This window comes from Triturus cristatus, chromosome 3_1 (genome assembly GCF_964204655.1).
Source record: "Triturus cristatus chromosome 3_1, aTriCri1.1, whole genome shotgun sequence".
Taxonomy (NCBI): Eukaryota; Metazoa; Chordata; class Amphibia; order Caudata; family Salamandridae; genus Triturus; species Triturus cristatus.
Genome location: NC_140583.1, coordinates 417,002,445 through 417,026,007, shown reverse-complemented (window position 1 = coordinate 417,026,007; position 23,563 = coordinate 417,002,445).

Genomic DNA, 23,563 nt, shown 5'->3' with positions numbered 1-23,563 from the left:
CACATGGACACTGTACTAGGGACACTATACTAGGAAGTTACTAGTAAATCAGATATGCCAATCATGGAGAAACCAAATACCATCACATTTTAGACAGGAAGCACTTGCAATTTAGCACTGGTTAGTAGTGGTAAAGTGCCCAGTGTTCTAACACCACCAGAAACGAAATTCAGCACATAGTCCAAAACAGGAGGTCAGAGGTCAAAAGACAGGAGAAACCACACCAAAATATGCAAGGTCTAACAATACATATATACATATGTGCGGAATCTCTCTCTTCTTAACATAGAATCTTTCAGGGATGTTTTTCCATACATGCCATACACTCATCCATATACATACTATCTAGCAAAAAGCATTGGTCATACTGAAAAGTGTCTCTCATACACTAACCATAGACACAGTGCTCAGTTTACGAGCTGGTAAGTCATTAACTTCTTTACTAATATAAGCTCCAATTTAAAATAAATAAAATTATCCATTATAAGAGTGAAACAAGGCAATTTATAATAATCTAATTTTTTTTATAACACGTTCACCTACAAATTCATGACAAAACAGTATCAAGCCACATGGGTGCTCTAATCTGCTTGTAAATGCATCTCTAATCAGAAAGTTGTCTTTGTTTCATCTAAAAATTCCATGCAAAGTTCATTCTTTCAACCACACTAACATATCAAGAAACCCACCACACTAGAAACATGCAGATAAAATATCACTCTGCGAAGGAGAAATGTTTCGAAGCTATGACTGATCCTGTTATTAGAAATGGAATTGCTAACCTGGAATCTAATTTTCTGTCTGCTTATGAGGGCGGAAGAGAGAGAAAGACACATATCAACAGACAGAGAACAGGGGGTCTATCATTCTTTGGTCCAGTACCATAACATTTGTATTTGTAAAGTATACGTTCACCAGGAAGGGTACCTTTATGTTATTGCTACTATTACATTTACTGACCCAGACCTCAAAAGCAGAGATGATTGCAAGGACCCATCAGGATTTGAACCTGTTACTTTGCGGTCAAACCCCAATCGCTGCTTTGGATGCTTTCGTTCATTGTGACCCACCAGACCCAATAGATCAATTGCTACTCATTTCTATCTTACAAAAATATAGAGTGGGTTTTGGCTCCGCCCCAGAGAAGTATTCCTCTGTCACCAAGCTCCCTGTTATTTTAATGTATCCTTTTGCCTTGCATTGTAACGCATGAGGGGCTATATTCCACCTTCAAAGTAAGCTCATTCATCACACATTCAATAGTTACCTTATATATGCATGTTAACCATGAAAACGTTGTGTTTTTATTTTATTTTGACTGCACCATGATTTCTTTTTAATTACTGCTTTTTTATGAGTCGGATAGCCTATTGTCTTTTACATGGCTACAGGTGATCCCAAAATGTCTAAACGTCGAATGAGTGGCCCTCTCCGTTGCATCTTAGGATCCCATATGTTCAGCCACTGGACTGCTGACACTTTTCAGCATGGCCAGCATGCTGCCACCAGGCTGCTACTTCATCGTGTCCCTCCAAGATAGACAGCACAACGTTTGGATTTCGTGAGACTGCCTTAGGTCATCTAGCTTTCAGCAAACCAGCAGAGCTTGTATGCTGCTGTACTGCCTGGAAGCGTATTGTCATCTCGCCACTAAGGAGCTGCTGCAGCTATAGCGCCAGGACACCTATGGGTAACAGTGCGCTCAATAAATGCTATAAAATAACATTCAACTCCCTGTCCCACCCCCACGGCCCCAACTCCCCTCCTGTTGGAGGTTGCTCATCCTGGCCCTGGCTACACTGAAAAAAAGAAACATTTGTAAAGGGTCTGCCTTGTAACTCAAAGTGCAAGCCAGGCCTATTGGCGATGGCAAGGCTTGTTAGTATCCTGTGGTTATTCCAGAAGTTTGGGGTCCGACTTGTTAAAACCCCTTCAATTAGTTGAGATATTCAGGAACAGCCAAGGGGCGCCATTGTTAGGATTAGGTCTGACAGCGGTGGATGTCGCTAACTAGAAAGTGTTGTCGGTTTGGTAAGACATGTTTGCCTTTTGCACACACACACTCACATTGAAAGACACTTCATTGTTAAATATTCTTCTTTCTCTTCAACTAAATCAACTGCATAAGTGTCCTCTGTTTCCTGTAAGTGCAGTAACATTTTCTTTTACATGACAGCTCTTTGTATTGACACATGTGGGAATGCTGCAACCATGAAAGGCCTTCCTGCCCTTATCTGTGTGTCCTTCTACCTCCAGAGCACTTCTGTACTTCTGTAGTCTGCCTTACCAATTTCAATTCTAACCTGCTCTCTCGAATGGTGCGTTGGGAAATGTGAATGCAATTAGTTATATGATAGATACATATCATTAGAAGAGCTGCTAAGAAATTGTAACTTTCGGTTTATTATGAAATTAATTTTGGTGATTGCTCTTTCCCTCACCGTATAAGGACTCAGCTGTAAACTCATACGCCTTTTTCATCAAACTAATGTATTAGGTATGCATATTTTTCAAATAAAATAATAAATGCATCTTTATTCGGAAGTAGTCACAACCATAAAAGATTTCAAACGTACTATAGAAAGGACATGCAAAGTCGCAAGGTCCAAGCGGGGTCAGTCGCATCTTGAGCTTCTTGATCTAAGAGCAGCCCTGAAGACATTTGTGACAACAAAAAGGGTCTGGTCCTTGGGCGAAAGCTGCAAATAGTGATTTTTAGTTTTGACATATTAATCTGCTCGTCTACAATTACAAGCGGATCCTCCATCATAGTTAAGCTTGAGTTTACAGAAGCTGGACCCTGGTACTAGAATAGATACATTCGATTTTACACATTTTATCTTGCAGTATAAATACCTGAAAAAGAACGTTCAGCATCTGCCTATCACTTTATTCATCGTTTTTATTCATACTTAAATTATCTTTTATTAGTTTTCTCCTGTTCTTCATCCTCCATGAACTCATGTGAAAGCCGATTCGTCTGTTCCATCTATAATACCCACTATATGTTTCCGAATATCGTGGGAGGATTTAGGAGAATACGAACCTAGTACAGATGCGGGCTCATCTGCGTGTTGAGTCTATTCACAATGGCAGTGTCACTGCAGTCTATGCCTCCTGGAAGACCATTAGGCAGTCATGGCGCCAGGAGTACAGTTAGATTGGCAATATAATTCATCCAGGGCAATTTATTCACCACCATTTCTGACTCTACCACTGTTTTGCAAAATCTCAAGAACAATGGACCTCTTGTCCAGAAATGCCTTTAAATACCATTACGGATTTGACATTATGGATATTTCCCCCATCTACTGAGATGCCAACAGAATCCACCTCAATCCAGGGAATTGCACATATCCTAAACCTTACTCTGCCAGCAGATACTTTGTTTAACTGCCAACTCAACAAATCCATATAATTTAGTCATGGGGAAAACCCCATAACTTTTAGGAGTACCAATGTGTTGGTGTAACCGCCAGTGGAACTTACGCCTCATGCATTGGTAGCACATCACAAAGGCTGATTCTGCTCCTAATACTTTACCATTCCAGGCAATTGTAAATTATCATTAATTACTTTTTCTCTTTTCCCAGCTAGGCTCTGTTGAATTACAGCTGCAGCTACTCACTTGCTTGTTGCCTAAATCTGTCTTTTGAACTCATGAGCGTGTAAGTCCATCCATGTGCCAATTTACAATCATGAAACTCCTATGACGCTCCAATACACTCAAGGGAAATCTAGCCTGAAGAGAACGCCAAGAAAGAGGCAGAAAAAGTACAGATGTTCTATGATACTAGACGTTCCTAAGGGTTTCTGCAGATTAAAAACTTTAAAGACAACCCTTATTAAGGGCAGCTAGCAGCCCAGGTCCGAGAGACCTGGACCCATACGTTTGAGGGTGCTCAGCAGGAAGCACTTATTCATACGCCTCATTGGACAATCAAATCATTTTATAGTGGCAAATATAATCCACTAGAGATATGAATTCAGATTCAAAGGGACACACTGTTTGACCAAATGAATTCATTGTGGGTGTTGCAGTGTTGGCTCACTGATGTTGAGCCAATTGGGCTAACACAGTTGACGGCAAGTACTTGCCAGTGAAACAGGAGGAGGAGCATGCAAGCACCTATCAGAGCCAGAACAAGATTAAATAAATTGGAGCCTGTCCAAAGGTTGTGATCAAAGAAAACATTTTTTTCCTATTATATTGCAGTATAACTTACATACAAAACATACATTCCAAAGTTCATACAGAAGAAATTCACGTCTAAAAGAACAGGTGTGCAAAAATTGTTTGCATCCTATATCATAAAACTTAACCACATAAACAACTTTAATCAACAATCCTGGAAAATCATGATTTGCAATTCCACAAGTCTTTCCCTTTCACATACCTCAGCTTTCTTGGGCAAAACAAAGTCACTGACAAATGTAGCAAACTGCTCCTCGAGCGGTTTTCTTAAGCGGACCCTACATTGTACCAGAGGTCTCCCTCAACCCTGGGGATTCCCTAACACCTCATGGTAGATGATCCTGGGCAAGAGAGCCATAATTTGGTCATGTGGTACATTCCCCATCTCGCCCCAACCCGTAGGGCACAGATGGAATATTTTCTGTTGGGCCTGTGCAAACACTCCTCAGCTGCATGGTACTGAGACCCCTGCAAAACCTACACTTGGGGTAAGAAAACCAACAATGAAATATGGCATACTTCTAAGGTATATCAATAGATCTTGTTCTGCTGGGAAGACATTTCCCTTTGCCCCACCTCCCCCATGAATGTGCTTTATTTGACAGCTGTTGCCTTACCACCTGCAGGTCCACATGAATCCACCCTTCTGTCACCGCCCCCATACAGGCAACAGTTTTTAATAATCCCACGGCAGGGAATGCTGGGAAAGCAATAAAACAAAGTAATTTGATAACGCAGCAAGCCTAGGTGAACGCCATCTATTGACTATCAGTCTGGATAAAAACTTTACTTATTGTCCCCATAATAGCATACATAGCTAAATATTTGCATGAACTACATAAGTTTATATTGCCGTTCTCGCGCTACATGGACGTCGTGTTACCCAAGCTACATTGCCAAAGAGTCACGCCAGATGGCTACAGAGGACGTGCTGATGGCAGCAGGGTTCACTCATGTACTGAAGGACTTGCCGCGCATCCTTAGCAGACGTGAAGTTCTCATCAAGGGTTTGGAAACTGCGGCTCGCTCTCATTAACGTGACTTCACGTCAGAGCCGCACGAGCAACGTTTCGAAGATTGTGAGTTTTATGGGTCACAGTTTCCTGAAATCAGGAATGTAGGATGGTTAGAACTAGTCCATATTTCAGCAGTTCCTTGGAAAGCATGCTTTTCTTCTTTTGGAGAGCCATACATAAAATAAAATAATAGCCGCGCATAACAGAAAATGACGGGTTTGGGTTTGGAGACTGACATTGTGGTTTAGTGCAGCAGTAATTTAAGGAGTTGGCTGAAAAGCCGGGCGCTAGCCATAAACATTCACTCAAACCGTATAACTACTGTGCGGACGGTCTATTAATGCCGACGTTTATGTACAGCCTTTTTATTAAAGCCACCCTGACATTCAATTTTTTCACAAGATAAGTCAATTTTATAATGTAGATTGCAGCTGTTTATAAACGTTTAACCATCAATCATACTGCATCCATCAATTGAACTAGAGTTCACAAAGAACCACCAAACTTTAAAATTGTGAAATACTCTTATTAAAGTAAGGCAAGATGAAAACCTGAATGTGGCATTAATTCCAAGTTTATTGGAGTGTATTAAATCATGGACTTCTCCATCTTTTTATTGAGTAGCAGACATTTTTTCACAGTACAGGCAGCAATTGTGGTTTACAATATTTATGCTTCTTTTGCAAAAATAGAACTTTAGTGTGCTTCATTTGAAAAATGTAAGATTAACAATCTTCAAAAGGAAGAATAATACCAGAAAAATAATAATAAATGAATATTCTAAATCCCAACTCATCTGTGTAATATGAGATGTCATTTAAACAGTACCATGTCGTTCGCACAACACCAGTGTGTTTCAGTGACGTGAGTTTCTTTAAAGTCTCCCTCGCCCTGTGCTTCCTTTCTGACAATTGCCAGTCAGGGACGTAGAAATACAAGGCACGCGAGAACAATCTAGAATCTGATTACATATTCCCGTTAAAAAAAAGCCTGCATCTAACGTGAAGAGATGCAAACATTCAAATCTCAAAAAGAATGCATTAAAAGTAACTTCTATAACCCATTTCAGGCTGTAGGCCAGAAGCACACAACGACTGGTTGACAAACGTGCTTACAAGTTGCACAACAACGTTTTGTGATCAGTCTTTAATTCTGTGATTCGACATTTGTACTAATAGCACCAATAACAAAAAGTACAGTAGCAGAGTGTCTGCAAAGTGTCCTAATGAATATTTGATACATATCACCAGCTGTGGTTGGCCCTAAAAAAAGGGATTGTGCTCCACAAGGAACAGCAGGCCACGATCCCTCTGTTTGCATTCCTAAGCAGTATTTTTCAAAGCAGTTTGTGTTCCTTGAAAGAGCCACTGCTGCTTAAAAGACACCCTTGAGAACACATCGGGGTGAGCAGGCAGGCAGGCACTGCCCTGTCCCCAACAGGTTTCCAAAAGGAGAAGCGCTCCAGTTATCACTTCTTTTGAGAAGGAACTGTGCAATGGTTTGTGATTGCATTTGGACACCATTCATACATAATATTCCAAATTGCAATTAGGAGGGACTGCCTCTTCCCCACCCATTCCTTGCAATTGGGAATGGGTTGATTAAACCATTTTGTGAATCGCAAATGCTTTTTGATATTTAAAATACATTCAGAATACTGCAACGAGCTCTTTTGTGGTTGCAAACACTGTGATTTTGAAAATTGCAGGGTTTGCGAGTGCAAAATGGCATTGGGCCTCTCATATAGCATCGCAGGGCCTCCATCTAGCCTCTGTTTTTCCTCATAATACCTTCACCCAAAGCCGCATGCCTTTATTGTAACTCCAAGCCAGGAGCTGTAACCACAGCATTCATTTCCACTTCTGCTACCTGCATTAAAATCCGCCCATCACCTTTTCCTGCTGCACTGGCGGTTCTTCACAGAGACCGCTGCTCTTGGGGAAGGGAGGCTTGTGCTAGGATGAACCTTTCCAGCTGATGCTGCCGATGCCTGGCTCGCAGCTGCAGCTCATCACGAGTCGGGGTCTGCAGAGGCCGCTGGGAGCGCTCGTGCCCTGCGGCCTCATCCCTTCTCCAGACCACGAGCAGCTCCTTCCAGCCTTCCGAGGTCAGGTCTTGGCAGCGCCCAGCAGCGGCAGGCGTGGCGCAGTTGAGCCCTGAGCCCTGCTGCTGGAATCCGTCAGATCTCTTTAGGAGAAGGAGAGTGGCACTGGCAGGAAGACGGGGCTCGGTGCGGCTTGAGGGTCACACCCTGGGAGGCTCTGGGTTTTTGGAACCAGATTAGAAGCTCCAATACCATCTCCGTGCCGGGGTCCGTGCAGTGAGAGTGGAAGGTGGATTTCAAAAGCTGGCTTGTGGAAAGGGAACACATTGAAAGATACAGAGACTCTGATAGCCCTTATAGCCTGTATTTGAGCTCCGCATATGAATGCGATACATCGAAGGCCTGAAGGAGCAGAAGGGCTTTCACAGGTGTTATTGTCCGATTGAAATTGTGGCGTTGTACATTGGTGAATTCTCCAGTCTCAGCCCTGATCTCTGCTCCACTCGGGAACAGAAAAAGAGGCTTGTAATAAGAGAAGTAGAAGGGGTCACCCATCGTTTTGTCTCTGTGTGCTCGGCTGGCTAGTGGGGCACTGCAGTTGTTTGCTGTTTTCCATTGGTTGTTTACCACTTTGTCGAAAACCACATCGGTCGTGGAGTTGCAAGTTCAGTTGTTCAACTGATGCCATGCCTGGTGCCCCTTGTTTTGGGTAACCATTGCATGGCTGGGGGGGTGGGTGGAGAAAATCTATTTGGCATATTGTTTGTGATCGTGATCCTGCGAACCAGGCCCCAGAGTGATAGTGGTGACAGCAGTGTGAATTATTGTTCTATGAACAGTCCCGATCCACAAGCGAGGCAGCACTGACCTAGACAATTGATTGGAGGCTCTGGGGGTTGGGCCTTCATAGGAGAGAGTCGTAAGTTTGAAAGCTTAGATATCGCTGTGTACACATTGAGAGATATAATAAAATCAGAATGACATCAGCAATAAGACTATACTTGAAGATGTTCAGGAGAAGGAGCAGGATAATGGAGGCTTTATGCCACTGTGCTCCAAGTTATTGGATGCAATGAAATTGAGATATAAACTTCATGACATACTGGCAATTAGGAAATGCAGCAGCCCAATAGAAGAAAACGTGAAAACGGAATAAAATAAAAATAAAATGCCTGCTTTTCTCATAAAAAAATAATGATACTTTACAAGCAATGGCATTTTTTCACCAATATTATTAAAAGAGATATAAAAGAATGTTTATGACAATTACACGACAAAAAGTCATCTAGTAATTGACGCAGTTTTAAAAGTTTGCAATGTTAATGTTAATACAAAATACTGGAATCTATGTTAAAACTATTAGAAAAGTTTGAAAACGACTCTGATCATTAGTTTGATCTCCTAACATCAATTTTGAAAGTCTTATTATATAATAACGTGAGTAAAGTAAATAAAGATACACAGACTAAAAGTAAATACATTTGTGAAAATTTAGATGTTATGAATATAGGTATTAAAATCAGTGAGGGCCTGTGTGGACGAATTAGTTAAGACTAATGACAGTAAAGACAAGCATTTGCAATGCAATAGGTCTCGCATTTGCTAGAGTTAGGGCTATTGACATTGTAAATCTTTTACCTATGTGTTTTGGTTTGGAGTGTAGTGGATGTATGTGGTGTGGAGTGGATTTATGTGGGTTCGATTGGAATTGTTAGTTATGGAATTGTGTGTGTTGGAATTGTGTTGTGTGGAGTGGATTTGTGTAGTGGAATGATGTGGCATGGTGTGTAGTGGAAATATGTGGATAGTAATTATGTGGTATTGAGTCACTGGACTTATGTAGAGTCAGCCACAGCCCGTGCAGGTAAGAGCAGTGGGGCGGTGGGGCCGGGTTGGGCGGGAGGATTCAACAGACGACCATGAGGGAAATTGTCTTTTACCCATGTGTTATGGAATGTATGTATGTGGAATGTAGTGGAATTATGTGGTTTGTATTGGAATTGTTAGTTGTGGAATTGTGTGTAGTGGATTTGCATGGTGTGAAGTGGATTTGTGTAGTGAAATTATATGGCATGGTGTGTAGGTGAATTATGTGATTTTGAGTGCAGTGGTCTTATGTGGAGTGGGATTGTGTGTTATGGAGTGTAAATATGTGGAATAGTATTGTGTTGCCGAGTGGTATGTAGTGGAGTTTAATTATGTGTTGTGCTGTTGAATTTTGTGGCATGATGTGGAATTATGTGGTGTGGATTGGATGTATGTGGTGTAAGTGTGTTGTTAAGATGATTTAAGTGGTTTGGTCTCAAATGATGTGCTGTGTATTGGAAATGTGTGGACTTTAATTGTGTGGCATAGAACTGTGTGGATAATCAACACTCCCTCATGACTGAACAACACCCACGCGGGAGGCAGAGCGTGCATCCAGCCTCAGTAGCTGCAACTGGTGGTATTTATTTATTTATTTCTAGTAGCAGCCCGCCAGTGCCTTTCTAAACAATGGGGTTCCCGACCTGCGAAGGCCGCAGGCCTTGTCTTACACCCACATAGGTAGGTACTCACCATCAGCATGCACTTTGTCCTCTTCCACCGCCTCTGTCTTGTGCCCGTTTTCAAGGCGCCTCAGCTGCCGGTCCTGGTCACCAGCTCACTGGAGGAAATGTGAGGGTGTAAGGCCTTGTGCCAGGGGGTTGTCTCTCGTGATGAAGTGAGACTGAAAAATAATGGCCATCCGGGGTGAGTAAGGAGGCACAGAACAGGAAATATACGCAACCCTGAGCGTGGGACTATATGGCACAATGCTGGAGTCTTACCAAATGAAGATGGGGGGCAGTGGTGCCGGCTGAGAAGCGCATCATGCCCGGGAGCCTTGAGGAAGGATGCGCGATGCGTGAGAGGGGGGAAGAAGGAAAATTTGTCAACAGAGGGGATTCATGGGGAAGAAGGGGGCACACGTAGAATAGGGAGCAGTGCAGGTGGCTTCAGAGGGGTGGGTGTGACGAAGCAGCAGAGGGAAGGAGGGAGAAAACAGGTGCCTGGTGAGGGGAGCGGGGCCGGGGTGCAGCCACACCGAGGGATGCTGCCGCTCTCTGCAGGGGTCCGCTCGGATGAAGTTCTGGAGAGCCGCGGCTGCCCTCTCTGTATTCAGGGTAGTTCATTCAAAGTGGAGCTGATCTCCCTGCCCTCCCTCTCCATCCTCCTCTCTGCCTCCCTCCTCATGCACCTGGCTTTTAACCCCACCCACCCCCCCTGTTCCCTATCTCTCTCCTCCCTCCTCTCAATCCACCTGCACCTGCCTTCTTCATTCTAGTAGTCTAGTGCCTCCTCTCCCCCTCCCTCTCCCGCATTCATCCTCCTTCCTCGCCCGTGCTCCCATGTCCTTCTGTCACCGCCCTCCTCCTTTTAACACCCCATCTTTCCATCTGCGATCAGGTGGTGGTGCAGCTCTTTGGGCCCAATGAACCCTAACCCTTTTTCGGTACATAGGCTGGCAACGTCCTCTGTGACAAGTGCCACCTCTGTACATCTCACAGATGTTACAGACGACCCCTCTGCTCACTGCCATCTATCTCTCTGTAGCTCACATATATTGCCCCCACCTCCACCACCATAGGGTACGCTGGCTGGCTGACGTACCCTACAATGAGTGCCACGACTCTACAATCCATCCAGGCTACCAGCCGACCCCACTGAGGGCCCTCTCTCCACAGCTCACTCATGTCACAGACGCCCAATCTGCTGACTGCCGATCTTCTCGTCGCCAATTCGTGCCTTCGCTGTGCAGCTCACTGAGGTTGGGACGTGTACTCTTCGAAAACGCCATCTCTCTAAAATTCAAATATGCTACCAGACACCCCATCTGAGTGCAGTATCTCTACAGCTCACAAATGTTGACTGACGCTCCGTCTTCCGACTGCCACATCTCTACAGCTCACTCTGGCTGACAGGCTCACGTTCGGATGAGTGCCATCTCTCTACAGCTCACTCTGGCTGATAGGCATTCCTGGCCCACCTGGGGGCCTCAATTAAATGAAGCACGGGTGCCTTTGTTTTGGCTCTGGGGTTCCTTGTGGGAGCCACTGAGCAGGCCTAGGGGGTCAGGCTGTTTCTAGCCTGCCCCCTTTTCTCGTTTTTAGCGTTTGTTTTTCTGTTTTCTTGTGACTCAGTCCTACCAAGTCACAAGATGGCTGCCAACACTTCCTGGTATGCAGTGTTAACAGCCAATTAGAATAAAGCTTGTGGTATGGAGGGTCCGCGGATCCACCGTGCCTCTAGATATTGAAACTTTTATTTTTTGACTTTCTCAGGAACTACTGAACGGATTTACACCATTTAACAAAAAGGTTTCTTTCTAAACCAAGGACTACCTTTTTGCCAAATTTGGTGTAATTAAGTTTAGCAGTTCGAGCTGTAGCCGTGTCTAAAGTTTCCTATGAAAAATAACATGGAGAAAACATGTTTTGGGACCACCCTTTTTTCTCAGCCCCACTTGCCGAATCACCCCGAAACTTTCAAGACAGGAGCTGACCGGAGCGCCCCACGAGTTTTGAAAATTTTGCGAAGATTCGTCATTCGGCGCTAAAGATATTGGCAAATCAAAACATTTTTTTCCTATGGAAACTAGGCTCTAACTATAACTATCTACTAGCAACCACCAGTAGGATATATATATATATATATATATATATATATTCACTGAAAAAACCATAGGTTTCAGGGGCGTTATAGTTAATTGAAAATTTTACTCGTACAAAACCATAGAAATTCCCCCGTTATAGTTAGTTCAGCTAACTATAACTCGCGCGCCCGCAATGCACTGCTGATGACGGTACATATTACATCACTCATGACATGGTCAGTGACATCACTCATGACAGCACTGATGACATCTCAAATGACATCACTGATGACACATTATTGTCCATCAACTGTTGTTTTTGCATTTGTCACCCCGAGTGGGACGGGTATGCTCAGACGTGGGTCCCGTGCTCTCCATGCCACTGAAACCAAGCTATCCTGGCTGAAGAGGGGTGAAACCCCGAAACCGGTCCTAGGATGCTTGTTTCCAGTCCAGGGAGGACCTGGCTTGGCAGTTCGGGCTGGACTGTTCCCATGAGGCACAGGGTCAAGACTGATTTTCATATGGCTGGGTTCAAACTGGAATGGCACGGTGAGCAAAAAAATACTGGATTTTAGCCACGATCTCTGTACTGGGGTGAATGTATGACATTGTTCTGCATTCTGTCCATCAACTGTTGTTTTTGCATTTGTCACCCCGAGTGGGACGGGTATGCTCAGACGTGGGTCCCGTGCTTTCCATGCCACTGGAATCAAGCTATCCTGGCTGAAGAGGGGTGAAACCCCGAAACCGGTCCTAGGATGCTTGTTTCCAGTCCAGGGAGGCCCTGACTTCGGAGTTCGGACTGGACTGTTCCCATGAGGCACAGGGTCAAGACTGATTTGTATATGGCTGGGTTCAAACTGGAATGGCATGGTGAGCAAAACAATGATGGATTTTGGCCCAGATCTCTGTACTCGGGTGAATGTATGACATTGTTCTGCATTCTGTGCATCAACTATTGTTTTTGCATTTGTCACCCCGAGTGGGACGGGTATGCTCAGACGTGGGTCCCGTACTCTAAATGTCACTGGAATGAAGCTTTCCTGGCTGATGAGGGGAGAAACCCCGAAACTGGTCCTAGGATCCTTGTTGCCAATCCAGGGAGGACCTGACTTGGGAGTTCGGACTGGACTGTTCCCATGAGGTACAGGGTCAAGACTGATTTGCATATGGCTGGGTTCAAACTGCAATGGAACGGTGAGCAAAAACACGATGGATTTTGGCCCAGATCTCTGTACTGGGGTGAATGTATGTCATTGTTCTGCTTTCTGTCCATCAACTGTTGTTTTTGCATTTGTCAGCCCGAGTGGGATGGGTATGCTCAGACGTGGGTCCCATGCTCTAAATGTCACTGGAATGAAGCTATCCTGGCTGAAGAGGGGTGAAACCCCGAAACCGGTCCTAGGATGCTTGTTTCCAGTCCAGGGAGGACCTGGGCTGGCAGTTTGGGCTGGACTGTTCCCATGAGGCACAGGGCAAGACTGATTTGTATATGGCTGGGTTGAAACTGGAATGGCATGGTGATCAAAAAAAGATGGATTTTGCCCAGATCTCTGTACTGGGGTGAATGTATGACATCGTTCTGCATTCTGTCCATCAACTGTTGTTTTTGCATTAAGAACAGTAGCATAATAATCTTGTGCTCAGAAAACAATTTTAGACTCTCTCTCCTATACATTAGTAATCTAAAGTTTCAAAGTCCAGATGATGTTTGGGGAACAAAAACTTTTCAAATCAGGGAATTTCTATGACGGAAGTCAGGTCAGGACAAAAGAGATCAAGTTGGCAAACATTAGCATCTCAGAAGCTCGGTCAATAATCTTCTATAAGCCAAACCTAAGCAAGAATCAAAAGGAAGCTCTTAGGCATAAAACCTCTCAAAGTCCGTTGAGACAATAGGGAATCAGGGAATATGTCTGCAAAGAATACATAAGATAGATCTGCAGGTAAGAGGGGATCTGCAAAGCGTCTGTGAAGAATCTGCAAGGGATCTGCGTAAAAGTCCAAGGGAACAGTATATTATAACATGTCCAATAGGCAACACCCACTTGATCACACCATCTGGGCTCTATTTTCCTTGTCAAATCCCCAAGTAGCAGAATGCAATATTGATGATTTATCCCACAGTGGACATGGGAATGAAATCTCTCCCACAGACACATGTAGATTGAAATATTTTTTAAACAGTTCATTGAGTTAGTGCTCTGTTTCTCCATATATCTATGTCGAGATCTTCTTCTTGGGATCTTTCTCCTATCTCTACTACAATAATATATCTATTCCACAACTAACAATGCATGTGAATACCTGCAAGAAATGTTGAGTTAGCAGAAATATGAAAAACAGTATTTTATGCAGTATAATAAATACAGGTCTACATATGACACCATAAACGTTAACTTCAATAATGCATATTCAAACACAAATTAATATATGTATCTAATGAATCAGGATCTACATTAGATTATGATCGGAAAGTTATTAAAATAGTCAGCTATAAGTATGGCTAAGAACTACATTTGAATCAAATATGTGGAGTATTAATAAACATATTATATAAATGTATTATTGTTTTTAGTAGGATTACATTCTTCATGCATGAGGATGGGTTAGTCACCATTTAAAATGAATAAATGTTATTGACATGAAGCAGCACACACATTAGAAAAGTTGCATTTCATCTCTATGGTTAGTACATTATCTACTAAATGAGGATGATTCTTTATTTATCACACTTAGTTATGGCAAAACATGTATGTAAGTATTCTACTCCTGCAGTGAAGGCACTTTTTAATAATGTCAAGTGCAACACTTACATTAGTTTGTTAAACCATACATGAATCAATCATGTGCTAAGTTCACTTTTATACAATGTGTCTCTTAAGTGTCTGTGACATATAAAGAGTGGGTAATTTTTGTATTGCACCAATCCTCCCTCTGAAGGGGAATCAAGCCATCATATCAATGTCTTATCAGATCGACGAATCACAATCCGTTTTTTTTCATCATCTTTCTTCTGGAATCCTCCAAAAATGTTATCATCATAGTATCTGCTATGTCTATCCTCCAGTCCCATTCCGGCTCTCTTTCTCTTCACTCCCTTCTTCGCTTGTGCATGTTTGTGTACCTCATAAAGTACAAGCAGGAATAATCCACAATGAGCAATTATCATTAAGGATGTGAAGATGCTTCCAGCAATTCCACCCTCTGGGTTTCCAAACCATTGCATATAGCAGAAAATCTATTCCCTAATGTTTCCTAAGCACCTGTTGTTGCCAACACTTTCAACACTGCCTTGGGGTCAGTTATATTGGTAATGTATTTCTGCAGGTGTTCCATCTAGTCTGCAAACTAAGTGCAACATTGCTGAACTTTCAATCATCTATCTCCACTTTTTGTTCTCACATGTTGTTCCCTTTTTGAATCATCTATTTAGTCCAAATGAAACATTTTAGTAAAACTATCCTCATGTAACATGTTCCATACCATCTCTTGGATAACCTGTGAAATGCATTTTTCCCACAAAAGTAATACACTCCGGGAAAAAGAGGGTTTGTTCCATCCAAATGTAATCCCCAGTTTCCTCAAACTTTAAATATATGGTCACATTCACTATTCCTCACAAAATTTGTATCAGTTGAGGAAATCCTAATAAAAATGCATAATTTCCCTTTATGTTGCCAATCTAAAGCTAATCCTGCCATGTGTCCCACCAATCTGTGTTCAGTATATTCTTTAGCCCATTGTGGCACTTTTGGATGATTTGCATTAGCCAAGATGTCTCTTGTACTGTCTTTTATTGAATCTATGAATTTCTTTTCTACATTTGTTATTAAACAGGTTAAGTTGTGTCTATGTGCATAAGCCGTGTCCAGAGTCATGGTAGGACTAAAGAAATGTCCTATTATTTCAATGTTTTTAGCATCAGGCTGTCTATTCAAGTGCTTCAGTACAAGAACTTCTGAAAAGAGCAAGTCATAACTAGAGTAATAGTATTGAAAATGACCTTTCCCATAAAATAAGCTCATCAATAAACTACACGTAACGCCATATGTTAAGGGGGGTTGTGGTATGTAATACCCTATGCTAGTGATGCAGGTAATTGCATACACATAGCAATCCCTAGCATCCATAGTATCAACATATTCAAGAGCAGATTAGAATAGACATTCAGTGAGTAATTTTCTCTAGAAGCATCTACATGTAGTTCTTTCACATCTATTGCATGCAAGCTATTGTCAGGAAATGGCATTTGAGGGGCTCATGTAAACTCAGGGGTGTATTACAAATTCAGCCTCCTGACCGCTGTACTGCCGAAGCCACAAAAGCTGCAACATGGAAATACTGGTGGTTTTTAGAGCACCACATTACGTGTGGACCTCCGGGCCGGGGTTCCGAGGTTGGCAGTCCCACCTGTGGCAGCATGCCTCAGCCAATAATTGAAGCCACAGCAGATACCTTGTGGTGCAGCGCCATCAGAATGCCCATGCAATGTGTGTCATACACCATGTCCTACATGGCACACATTAGACAAAATAAGGTGCAATTGCAAGGGGGTCACAAAGTGTGCTCCCATGCACACCCCCCCAGGTTGAAAATGCCCAGGGGCCGTGTTTGGTGCCCCCTCCTTGCCTTTCTGCCAGCTTTTTCATGGCAGTGAGGCAAGTCATCATATGGACAGTGGTGCTGGGCTTGGCACCACCTCCATTCCTCCCCACTCTGCACACCACCAGCACAGCAGGATTCAGGATCATTGCGGTACTGGGGGTGTTGCTGTGGACTGGTGGCTGTCCGACCACCAGACTCATGACCAGCGGTCAGACTGCCTAGGTTACAGTTGTCAGACCACCACCATGAGTTTGGTGGTCTGGAGACTGCCAAACTCATTTGGTCTGGAGACTGCCAAACTCATATTAAAACCCTAAGGGTCTTATACCTGTAAATGATAGAGCAAACTAAAAGTTATAAGTAAGTCAACTAGCATTGTTGTTGCAACAGCAAATACTTCTGCACAAATACATTTACGTCTATTACAGCCATGACAGCACATTACAGCACAGTTCTTTCAGTTAGTTTCCACTTGCATAAACAGCAAAGCAAAGTGGATATGTCTCTTCCATTAAAATAGGTACAAAGTTCTTCATGAGACTTTCTTTGCACTACTCCGTGTTCTTCTAAGGGACAATCTTAGGATCCTTCACCAACTCATTCCATTTCCAAATTGTAATTAGGATGGACTGCCTTTTTCCCACCTCCTCACTGGCAATTCAGAGTGGGTTAATGAAACAATTTTGTGAATCAGAAATGCTTTTCGATTTTTAAAATGGATTCAGACTACTGCAACAAGCTATTTTGTGGTGACAAACCCTGTGATTTAGAAAATTGCCAGGTTTGTGACTGTAAAATGGCATTGTGCCTCTGGTCCAAACTCATATAGTATCACAGGGCCTCCATCTAGTCTCTGTTTTTCCTTATAAGAGATTCACTCGCAACTACATGCCTTTATTGTAATTCCAAGCCAGGAGCTGTAACTACAGCATTCATTTCCACTTCTGCTGCCTAAATTAAAATCCTCTCATCACCTATCACCTTTTCCTGCAATACTGGCTGTTCTTCATCACAGAGACAGCGTGCTATAAAGGGAAGGCACTTGTCGTAGGATAAACAATTTCAGTAGATGGTGCTCATGCCGATGCCTAGATCGCATGTGCAGTTAATGACAAGTTGCGGTGTGTAGAAGTTGCTGGGAGCGCTCATGCCCCGGTGACTCCAGCGCTTCTCCCTTCTGGGTGTGCTTGCTATCCATCCAGCTTTCCGAAGTCAGGTATTGGATCAACCAGCAGCATTGGTGTGGTGCAGTTGAGCCCTGAGCCATGCTGGCAGAATCCGTCAGATCTCTTCAGGAGAAGGAAAGTGGCATTGGCATGAAGACTGGGCTCGGTGCGGCTTGTGGGTCACACCCTGGAAGGTTCTGTTTATTCAAATAAGTCAGAAGCTCCAATACCTTCTCCATAACTGGGTCAGTGCAGTGAGAGTGGAAAGTGCATTTTAAAAGCTGGCCTGTGGTACGTGAAGAAAATGAAAGATACAAAGACTCTGATAGCCCTGATATCCTTGTATTTGAACTCCACATATGAATGTGATACATTTACTGGCTGATGGGGCAGCAGAGATTTTACAGCTGTTATTGTCAGATTGAAATTGTGTCTAATGCACAGCATTGGTTAATTCTCCAGTCTCAGCCCCAATCTCTGCTCCACTCAGGAATAGAAAAATTGGCTTGTGATAAGAGAATTAGAGGTGGTCAATCATAATTGTACTCTTTGTGCTGGGCTGGCTAGTTAAGCATTGCAGTTCTTTGCTGTTTTCCATTGTCTGTTTATCATTTTGATGGAAACCACAGCCATATTGGTCATGGTGCTTCAAGTTCAGTTGTTCAACTGACAACCCTTGTTTTGGGTAGCCATTGCATGGTGGGGGGAGTAAAATCATTTGTCATATATTTTGGAATTGTAACCCTGCTAACCAGGCCCCAGAGTGAAAGTGGTAACAATAGTGTTAAATATTGTTCTTTGAAAAGTCCTGATACATAAGGAAGCACCACTGAACTAGCGATAAACAGACATGATATCGAATTCAAAATATCGACAGGACAGAATATCGAGTTTTTAATTTAGAATGGACAGAATATCGAATTGCCAAAATATAGTGGTGAAGAATATCGAAAATCAGGTAAGAAATAAAATATCGATTTAAATAATATAGAAGTATGCAATATCGACAGTCATAATATAGTTGTTAAAAATATCGCTTTTTTTATAGTGTTTTAAGTGTTAGTATATGTGGTAAAAGTATGTATACATTTTGGAATGTATGTTTGAATATTTTTAAAGTAATGAATTCTATGTTATTAAATTTTTGTGTAATTTAATTCTGTAGCGGGTTGTGGGTTAATAGGGGATTAGGGTGGGAAGTAATTTAATTATAGTAAATTAAATAATAATTTTTAGGAATTATTAATTATTTTTAATTTAATTTTGCGTTTTACTTCTGTAGCGGGTTGTGGGTTTACAGGGGAATAGGGTGGGAAGTAATGTAATTGTTATTAGGTAATTATTAATTGGTATTGAAAATTAATTGGTTGTTGATTAATTATTAATTGGTAAATAATTTGTATTAATTGGTAATTAATTTGTATTAATTGTTTAATTGATAATTATGTTAATTGTATTAATTTATTATTTGTAGCGGGTTGTGGGTTTATAGGGGAATATGGTGGGAATTAATTTAATTGTAAATAAATAATTATTGAAATAATTTTTGTATATTGCTAATTAATTTATTCTTAATCAATTATTAATTGGTATTAATTTTATTTATTAATTTTTGGTATTGAATATCAATTGGTTGTTAATTAATTATTAATAGGTTATTAATAAAAAACATAGGTATTTATAATAAATTAATTATTCAATATTGTGTGATTGGTAATTCATTTTAATATTTTTATTTGGTATTAATAATTTATTTATTTTTAATAAAATATTAAAATATTATTTTCCCTACTATTGCACTCACTGGAGTGGGAATAGTAATTTTTACCCATACGCTATCCAACGCTTTCCCTACTATTGCACTCACTGGAGTGGGAATAATAATTTTTACCCCTACGGTATCCAACGCTTACCCTAGAGTTGCACTCACTGGAGTGGGAATAGTAAATTTTACCCTCCCGCTATCCAACACTTTCCCTACTGTTGCACTCTCTGGAGTGGGAATAGTAATTTTTACCCCTACCCTATCCAACGCTTACCCTACAGTTGCACTCACTGGAGTGGGAATAGTCATTTTTACCCCTACGCTATCCAACGCTTTCCCTACTGTTGCATTCTTTGGAGTGGGAATAGTAATTTTTACCCCTACGCTATCCAACGCTTTCCCTACTGTTGCACTCTCTGGAGTGGGAATAGTAATTTTTACCCCTACGCTATCCAACGCTTTCCCTACTGTTGCACTCTTTGGAGTGGGAATAGTAATTTTTACCCCTACGCTATCCAACGCTTTCCCTACTGTTGCACTCTTTGGAGTGGGAATAGTAATTTTTACCCTCCCGCTATCCAACGCTTTCCCTACTGTTGCACTCTCTGGAGTGGGAATAGTAATTTTTACCCCTACCCTATCCAACGCTTAGCCTACAGTTGCACTCACTGGAGTGGGAATAGTAATTTTTACTCCTACGCTATCCAACGCTTTCCCTACTGTTGCACTCTTTGGAGTGGGAATAGTAATTTTTACCACTACGCTATCCAACGCTTTCACTACTGTTGCACTCTCTGGAGTGGGAATAGTAATTTTTACCCCTACGCTATCCAACGCTTTCCCTACTGTTGCACTCTTTGGAGTGGGAATAGTAATTTTTACCCCTACGCCATCTGACGTTTTCCCTACTGTTGCACTCACTGGAGTGGGAATAGTAAATGTTGCCCTCCCGCTATCCAACGCTTTCCCTACTGTTGCACTCTCTGAAGTGGGAATAGTAATTTTTACCCCTACGCTATCCAATGCTTTCCCTACTGTTGCACTCTCTGGAGTGGGAATAGTAATTTTTAGCCCTACTCTATCCAACGCTTTCCCTACTGTTGTACTCTTTGGAGTGGGAATATTAATTTTTACCCCTACGCTATTCAATGCTTTCCCTACTGTTGAACTCACTGGAGTGGGAATAGTAAATTTTATCCTCCCGCTATCCAACGCTTTCCCTACTGTTGCACTCTCTTTTCGAGTGTGAATATTAATTTTTACCCCTACGCTATCCAATGCTTTCCCTATTATTACACTGTCTGGAGTGGGAATACTAATTTTTACCCTCACACTATCCAACTCTTTCCCAACTGTTGCACTCTCTGGAGTGGGAATAGTAATTTTTACCCTCCCGCTATTCAACGTTTTCCCTACTATTGCACTTACTGGAGTGGTAATAGTAAATTTTACCCTCCCGCTATCCTACGCAAAAAATATTGCATTTTTTAAATAAATATTACGTTAATATATATGTATTATTATTTTTTTTTTACTTACATTAATTATGTATTAATTGTAAAGTAATTTAAGTATTTTTAAGTATGTTTCAGTTAATTATATGTTTTATTTAATTAATTTTACATTAATTTTAAGACATTTAAAAAAATTCTATATTGTGACTAACTATATTTTTTACAACGATATTTAGGATTCTATATTTGTGTACTTACCTGTTTGGAGATAGGGCTTCGATATCTTGGCATTCTATATTTTTCCTTCGATATTTTGGCAATTCAATATTCTTCTTCTCGATATTTCGGCAGTGATCCAAACTAGCCTATTGATTGGAGGCTATTGTGGTTGAGCCTTCTTAGGAGAGAACTGTAAATTTTGAAAGCTTATCAATTGCTGTGTACACATTGAGAGATAGAAAAAAGCCAGAATGACATTGGCGATAAGACTAAACTTGAAGGTGTTCATAAGAACAAGCAGGATAATAGAGGCTTTATGCCACTGTGCCTAAAGTTATTGGATGCAATGGAATTGTGATAGAATTGAAACGTGGTTTTAACTTTTTACTCATTCTTTGCTTCATATTATATTAGCATTCATGTAGCTAAAATTTCATTTGCTTCATATTATGTTAGCATTCATATAGCTAAACACACATTGTGTATAAAATGTAATGAGTTAATATTGAATGTCGCACCAGTTAGGTTGACATCTGTGCCGCCATTTTAGTTAGAAGTACACTACGTTCTGTTGCAAAAGAAACTGTTACTTTCATACTTGGAACTGTATTTTGCTCATTTACGAGAGTTGGTCTTTGGTAAGTTGTGTTTCTTCAATGCCCATGTTGGCTTGTTAGCGCGTGCCTTTCCATTTAGATCAAGGCCTTCTCCCACTTGCCAAGAGGGGAGGATAGGCCAGGCAACCTTGAAATGTAGATAGCTTGTACCAGGCTGCAGAATCAAGACTTATACCCCATTGTATTACGAGCCCTGCTAGTGTTTTTCCATGGTAGACGGGTCTTTGTGGGCCCGGCAACATACATAATGTAAGCTTATGCTTGTAACAGTCAGTCCCTTGTGAGCCATCATAGGAGGCTGTTCTGATTGGACTCCACTGCAGTAAATAAACTAGTTTGTTTGTATTCTCTACTGCGTCATCAACTCTTCGTTCTTGGAAGGCTAGAGGATGTAGAGAGTGGCTCGGGTGGCCATAATCGGGTCACTTTCTTCAGTTGGTGCACGAACAGGGACCCCACACCAGTGACCCGTCTCGCCCGTAGTCGGGTTGTAGAGGTCGGGGGTTGAGTCTGGTCAGATAGGCGGATCGGGGATCCCCACATGATCGAGCCTGGTTATCGCAGCTGCCCCGCCTGTCTGATCGGGCTCCTCATCGTCTAGTGGTCGCCTTGGCTGGGGTCCTGAAAAGGCGAAACCCTTGGATCTGACCATTTGGTCTGAAGTGTTGGCAGTGGAGAATAGTCTTGTTTGACCTGTGTGCCCCAGGTGAGTTGATTTTGAATTCTTGGTAAGTGTGGCGCTGTCTTGGTTAATCTGGTAGGTCTGTGGACCCTTGTGATACAGAGCATTGTTGACTATTTGTTCACTTGATTTTAGTATATTTTTATCAATTGAAGGAGGATTTTTAATGTGTTGTGTTTTTTACTCTTAAACTGTTTTGGTATTGATGATAAATGCTTTACACATTTCTCCTAAATTGCATCTTTCAGCTCTGTGTTAAAGCTACCAATGTTTGAACTCAGGTCTAAAATATTGAGACCTAACCAGACCTAGTACAATATTGTGACACTATGACTTGTGGAATGTTAACATCCCTTCCAACTAATAGCCCACATTCTCACATGCCTCAAATATTAAAGTAAATGAAGAGCAACAAACGAGGACGAGATTAAGATCAGTGGTGCAAAATTATAGGTATTGTAATAGTTGATTGAAGATTTCCACTTGATTAACTTGCAGCTGACAACTTTAATAACTGGAAAATAAATTACTTGATTGATTATACCATGGTATCATTAGACTTGATGTAGCAGATAAAACATTTAGGTGCCGATTCCGATCCGGTAAAACCCTGGTACAAATGGTCGTACGGAGTGTTTTTTCCATCCGACTCGTACCCGGGAAAAACAACTTACAAACTCGCAAGTACGATTCACACAGAAATACCATTTCCGTACGAGTAGTAAAAAACACCGACCGGCAAAAAAATACATACAAATCCGATTCTGGACGACGCATACGCGACGTCTGGACGGAGTCAGGCAGCGTTCTACGGACCAGCAAGTACGATTCGTGCCGACGTCACTCCGCACGTAGCATTTTTTACGGGAGCCAAAAACTGCCGGGAAATTGAGGACGACACGAACAAGGAGCACCGGTACGTGACGGACAGCGATGGACCCCAACCTACGTGTCATCCCAACCCTCATAGCCTACGACCTTGTGTTCAGAAACCGATGCAGAAGGTCAGAACAACCCCCAGGGGCTAAGGGAGGGGGGTGCAAGGGGCAGGAAACATAACCCACACGCCACAAAATACTAATATATCCTGCACATTAATTACCTCCATGGTCTGGTCACTTCGGGGGGCGTGTCCACCAATCCCACGTCCCACCACAACGGAAGTGGACGTGGACGCGG